This window comes from Epinephelus fuscoguttatus, linkage group LG7 (assembly GCF_011397635.1).
Source record: "Epinephelus fuscoguttatus linkage group LG7, E.fuscoguttatus.final_Chr_v1".
In the NCBI taxonomy this organism is placed as follows: Eukaryota; Metazoa; Chordata; class Actinopteri; order Perciformes; family Serranidae; genus Epinephelus; species Epinephelus fuscoguttatus.
The window spans coordinates 25,060,235-25,066,868 of record NC_064758.1 but is presented as its reverse complement, the minus strand read 5'-3'; the positions used below and the strand labels follow the sequence as shown (position 1 = coordinate 25,066,868).

At 41.8% G+C, this 6,634-nt stretch overlaps 1 long non-coding RNA gene across 2 annotated transcripts in view; it reads right to left on the bottom strand.

Moving 5' to 3' along the window:
- Positions 1 to 1,140: 1,140 nt before the first annotated feature.
- The window catches only part of LOC125892418 (uncharacterized), a 56,661-nt gene continuing 51,167 nt past the window's right edge, over positions 1,141 to 6,634 (bottom strand). For both annotated transcript variants that reach the window (XR_007449739.1, XR_007449738.1), the window contains exon 3: positions 1,141 to 1,477. This is a non-coding gene — a long non-coding RNA (uncharacterized LOC125892418). The remainder of the gene's footprint in view (positions 1,478 to 6,634) is intronic.

Below are 6,634 nucleotides of genomic sequence, written 5' to 3'. Positions count from 1 at the left end.
GCTTTAAGATGATTCCAGTGCTCAAACATTCATGACAAAAGCTTTAAAAGAGTATGTTTGCATACTGGTGGTATTACTCTGACATTACATGCTAATATCAGTAACACAAAAGTTATTGAAGCCCTATCCATCCCACCCATGCTGAAATCAAGATAGCTGTTCAGACCAGGATTTAACATGGCAGGAAATTGAAGGCCAGAGACAGACTCACAGGGCTGCAGAGTCTTTCAGACATGCCTGCTGGGCTAAAACGAGCACACAGGATGAGCTGGCTTTGACCTCAGTGACATTTAGACATGAAGCCCAGAAAATTGTAGAAATTATGCTAAACTTCACTCTCTAATGAGGTGAAAAGTGTGATAGCCTTAGAAATGAACTTACTTCTCCATTTGATTGCCTGAGCACCACGGTTTCTGCCTAATGATGTTGTCAACAACTACACTGATTACACACCAGAGCACATGCTTCAAGCGTGTGTCAGAGATCTAACAATCACCAGCAACGATGATGATGGCTGTTAGATCAATGAGTCACAATTTCATTGCACAGCTATGTGTCACCGAGTGTACGCGGATTTGTTTGGACGTCTGGGGAGTGAGTCTGGTCACTTGTTTGTCTGTGAGTGTCTGTTTATGTCGCATAAACTATCTCTTACATCCTGTTGATGAACTCATCGTAGCATCCTTGTTTTCTACAGTAGCTCGCATTCACATCGTTTCAGTGCTTGTTTTATCTGAACAAAACCCAAGCATATCCATTTTGCAACCATATATAACAAAGAAAAGAATCAAATCTTCACATTGTAGAAGCTGGAACAAGAGAATATTAGATATCTTTAGCCATGCTAGCAGCATGGCTCTTGGGATCACTTTGGTTCTGACTGTAATATCTGAACAATATCTTTTGTTGATAACAAAAACAAAACTACTATATGGAGTGCCATGAAATTTTGTGCAGATATTCATGGTCCCCAGATGGTGGATCCTACTGACTTTGGTGATACCCTTTTCATCTAACATCGCCATCAGAGGGAGCTGAGTTGGAAGGCGAAGCTTTCAATTTACTGGTCCATTTATGTCCCAACCCTCACTTATGGTCATGAGCTCTGGGTAGTGACCGAAAGCATGAGACTGTGGATACAAGCAGCCAAAATGAGCTTCCATGAGGTGGCTAGGCTCAGCCTTACACATAGGATAAGGAGCTTGGAGCTCGAAGTAGAGCCGCTGCTCCTTCATGTCGAAAGGGGTCAGTTGAGGTGGCTCGGGCATCTGGTCGGGATACCTCCTGGGCGCCCCCATTAGAGATGTTCTGGGAACGTTCCACCGGTGGGAGGCCCTGGGCAGACCCAGAACACGCTGGAGGGATTACATATCTCATCTGGCCGGGGAACGCCTTGGGGTACCCCAGGAAGAGCTGGAAAATGTTGCTAGGGAGAGGGATGTCTGGAGTGCGTTGATTGGCCTGCTGCCCCCACGACCTGGCCCCGGATAAGCAGATGAAAATGGATGGATAGATCGGCATCTGGTCAAAATTTCAATATGTCCAGTACTTTTGTTTATGACCAAATACCAGGAAAAACTAACAACATTATATCATCGTAACATCAACATGTTAGCATTGTCATTGTGAGTATGTTAGCAAGCTGACATACTACACTTTAGCCATAGACTGTATAAAAATAGCAGATGTAGCCAATGTAACCTCACCTATCAGTTTGTGGGCTCCCATTTTAAGCCCCGAGATTGGCATTTTGTCCAGCACCAGTTTGGATGTTAAGAGCCATAAGTGAAAAGAAGTTACCATACTTGGACAATAGAGTGGAGGTAACCCTGACGCTAGCTGCCAGCTTGGTTAGCGCAGTATATTTACAGTCTATGGCAAACTCTCATGAAATTTTTTTTCAAGTAGAAAACAAGATTAAAACCATAAAACAAAATGTATTTAGCTGAATATCCCATTCCTGATTGGGTCTGCAAGTACAACGATACACTGAACAAGACTTTTTAGACTACTGAAACATTACATTTAACTTTCATGAACTGAAAACACTGAAATAGCAACATCTCTGCCTATTCTCTTTTAATCTATGGTTACACCATGGTTACATTACCAAACCAAGGTTGACACTGTGGTAGCCACTTGTCAACGGATGGCACACACCTGTCACTCAAAGCTGCCACCCTCTTAATTACGCAGAACTTTATGCCTTAGTAAAATGTAAAGGGGTGAATTGTATTAAAATTAACCTACAGTACAGTTGTCATGAATGGGGAAATTAGTTTTAAAGACCAAAACTGTTTTTTGTACCAGGCTGTCAACATGTTTATTTCTCGTGTAAAGTTGAGCATTTTAACATGAGGGTCTATGGGGATTGACTTGCTTTTGGAGTCACCCTCAAGTGGCCATTTGATGAACTGCCGTTTTGGGCATTTCAGCTTTGGTTTTCAGCACAGTAGGTTGCCGCTCCATTTTGGCTCAAAGTACAGCCTCATGGTGCTGTTAGCATGGCTTTAGAAAATGCTTTGAAATGCTTGAAAAAAATACTGTATTCAATACATCAATTGACTGTTTCAGCCCTAGTATTATTAATAAGGATGGAATAATCTAAGACAGTTTTCTTAATTCATATCTACATTTTAAGTAAAACATTTTTGAGTTCTTCTTGAGGACCACACTATGTGAGTACTCAAATAATAATTTCCTCTTACAGGCTCTCACAGTTGGATACAAAATATTTCGTGACCGTTATTTTTCCTGTTTTGTCTGAACACAGTATGTTTCCACAGACAGAACTATGACTTCAACTTTTTTTAGTTTTATAACTTTTTCTATTATTGACACCCCCCACTCAGACATATTAGCAGAGGCCCAGCAGACAGGTCCACAGGGTTTTACGGGTTTAATATTTTGTATAGCGGCTGTATATGGCTTGTTGTTAGTATTTGTGCCAGGAGTACTAGTCCCTGTCTGAGCCCCTTGATGTCTGCTGAGTTCACCAGGGTTGGTACTGGAGAGACTGGGACTGTTGGGGGTGACCACCATGCTGGAGTCCTACCTCCCAGTGTGTGTGTGTGTGTGTGTGTGTGTGTGTGTGTGTGTGTGTGTGTGTCTGTAGTACAGAATGCCTGGGACTAAACCGCATTTGATTTTTATACGCTTGTGGCTAACAGGAGCCAGATGTAGCTGCCTCCAGGGAGCTTACCATCGAAACAGCCATTTATTTCTCTTTTTCACTCTCTTTAATGAGATGTGTGCATGCTTACATACATACTTGTGTGTGTATATGTGTTCAAATGAAGGCAGCCAATAAGCCACAACAGCATTTACAATATTTCTCTATCAGGCAGTAAAGCTGGTTTGACTTAGCTTGCTTGTTTAGCAGTGTCAGAGACAGGATGTGTCCTGTTCAGATGACAGCATGAGAGTGTGGAGATCCCTGATTTCATCACATAAAGATAAATCAGAAACAATAGATCAGGGTGTCAGAGCTCTGAGGACTCGCAGTTCTCTGGATGCACAACTTGGCCCTGAAACACAAGAAGATTCATGAAGCCTAAGTGAGAGGTGAAGTAAGAACTGAGTACACTTACACAAACACAGACAAATAACAGGCTCTTAAACGGTCAGGACAGTCATTAACTGGTAACGATATTAAATTACTGCACCTCAGACTGTTCTGTTCTGAACATAAACACAGATGAGTATCGAAAAAGAGAGCAGAAAGCAAAAGAGCAGCGATCGGGAAAGAAGGGAGAGTGTTAATTGAAAGCGAATGTGTCTGTGCTGGCTGCTGGTCAGAGATGGGCCAGGGTCCCAGTTGGCTTCCACTTCAAAGGCCCTACCCGCCTGTCTCGAGCGCACCTGCAGCCGGTTAAACCCTGCTCTCATCACTCAGGGCGTGGAGGGACCTCTCCTGCAACTTAGAGCCCTCACCACAAAGCCTTTTGCCAAAGGGCCGTAATGGCCTGCGCTCAAGAATTCAGCCTAAAACATCAGGTAGCCCGTACAATTTTCACTACGGGACTGAACGTCAATCACATAGTGCAAGTATTCACAGAACATCCACAGCAGGGTTCCTGCTGCCTCGACCACAAGGTCTATGCCACCTCCGTCACAGGACACACAAGGCTCATATAACCACCACAATACGGTTTGAACTGGGGCATTTGGTGGACCTCTTAATATATACAAATTAGTCACAGTTAGCTGTTAAAGGGTCACTTCAGTCTTTTTCAATCTGGACCCTAAGTGACTAATGGGAACAATAACTTCTGAAATAGTGAGACTGCTGAAGCTGACAATGGTGAAATGGGCTGCAATGTAACCACTCAGGGCATTCGTTCCATCTTTTTACATCCACTAAAAGTGTTTGTTTTTGTCACTGACAAGCTCAGATTGTGATTCTAAGTGTCACAACATTATGGAAGGGATCACTCTAAAAATAGATCTTTTTGTTCAAGCGTTGGATCCTTTTCCTTAATCCAGAAACAGCCCCCAAATTGCTATCAGCAATTCTACCAGACTCCATTTAAATAAATAGTAATTTTAGGGTATACAGAGCCAGCATATTTTCACAACTTACTGGGTAAATAAAGGGTTTACTTCAACCAAATCAGAGTTGGTGATTGTTGGGACAGTGGAAAGACAAACCAAGATTGTTTTCGTTTTTTGTTTTTTGTTTGTGTTTTTTGTATTTTGTTTGTGTTGTCTTTGAATGAAGTGCGATTTGCAATGATAAAATGACTGTTTATTTTAATGGAGTCTGGGGGGTTTGGGGTTAGTGATTTCGGGGCTGTTTCTGGTGAAACATAAAGGATCTTACTCTTAAACAAAAAGGTCTACCTTTTAAGGGATCCTGTCAATAATGTTGTCAGGCAATTAGAATCTCACTCTGAGTCTGTGACAAAAACTAACACTCTTAGTTGACATGCTGTGATGGTGCCAAATGGTTGCATTGCAACCTGTTTTGCAACTGCCAGGTGCAGTGCTCTCGCTCAGTACTGAACCTGTTTCAAAAACTGTTGTTCCCATTAGTCACTTGGAAATGGGATCCAGGTTGGAAAATACTGAAGTTACCCTTTAAGGAAGTGTTTTCTTTTAATGTTTAATTACAAATTTGTAGAAAAATAAGATATACTTCATTAGTCCCTGAGAGGAAATTCTGATTTTTCCACTCTGTGGTCATATACACACAGGCCTGAAATACACGCACATGCACAAACAGGACCTATAAATGCATCAAATGGAGAGATGTCAGGGCGAGGGGACTGCCTTGGACGGGTGTCTTGACCAGTTGGTGGTTCAGTTCCTTGCTCAAGGAGGAGGCGCCAAGCTGGCACATATTTGGTCCGTATGGGGACTTGAACCGGTGATCCTCCAGTTCCCAAGCCAGGTCCCTATGGACTGAGCTACTAATGCCACAGAGAACTACAAAATGACCTGCAAAAACGTTTGAGGGTGAAACTTGCAGGTTGACGATTAATTCATATACAGTTTGTGCTCTCACATGAGAAATTGTCTTAAACTGATTTAGTTTTCACCTGAAATAAACATTTGGCTAACAATCAATCCCTGATGACCATCAGCAATTATGTTTTGCTTCTCTCTCAATATGCAAATAAACACATACCTCACTTCCTCTCTCACTCTTTCTTTACACACTGTAATGGAGAAAAATGTAAAGGTGAGGTTAATGAGACTAAACAAACACCAAAGAGGCTTAGGACTTAATCCGCACCACAGTTTCTTGTATGTTCTATAAGCAGTAATCAAAGCTCAAACGTTCACATGCAGAAAAACAGAATATCAGCAGTTGAGTCCTCTAAACACCGGCCTTACACCAAACGACTTCTCAAGCAACTTCTTGTTTCAGCGAGCCTTTGTGATCTCAATCATCTGGTGTATAGTGGTCATGAAACTCAGCCTGAGTGTATGACTAAAAACTCACACTGTCTTTAGATATGAGAGGGTGTCAGATTTTAGCCTTTCAAAAGTCTTATCGAAATGTTCTAGTTTATGGTAGGCATAAGTCATCTTTGATAGGAGAGCCAACAAGATGCCTCTCTGTTTTTTATAACCTGGACACAGTCCAAACTCTTTTGTCTCTGATGCGTTTGATATACTGCTATACTTTGTTATCTTCGGTTAAAGCTGCATTCACAGATGTTTTTACCGACGCAACAAACAAAGCAGTGATATATTATCACCTCATTGATGGTAATGGTTAAATGTTAAGAAACAGCTGTCTATTTACATATCAGGCAAACATGGAGCAACATTAAGATTCATTTTGAGACATGTCCCTGGTCACCCTGACATACCAAGCCGACCATCGGCCGTTGGTCAGTGTTGGGCATACGGTGAGCATCTGTTGCCCTAGTTTTGTTGGTGTGAGATGCTGGAGCCCGTTGATGAATGAAATAATTTTGATTGACATTCAACTCAGTCCGTGAGAAGAGAAACGAAAGCAAGGACAATAAACCAATGGTTAAAGTCGAGAGAACGTGAAATTGAAACAAACCATTGAGCCATTGAGCTCTTTAACAGAAAACAGTCTGTAATTGTTTGTGTGATTCACTGGTGCACGGTAAATATCATTTTTACTTTCAACATTGAGTTGTGCTGTTAATGTGCT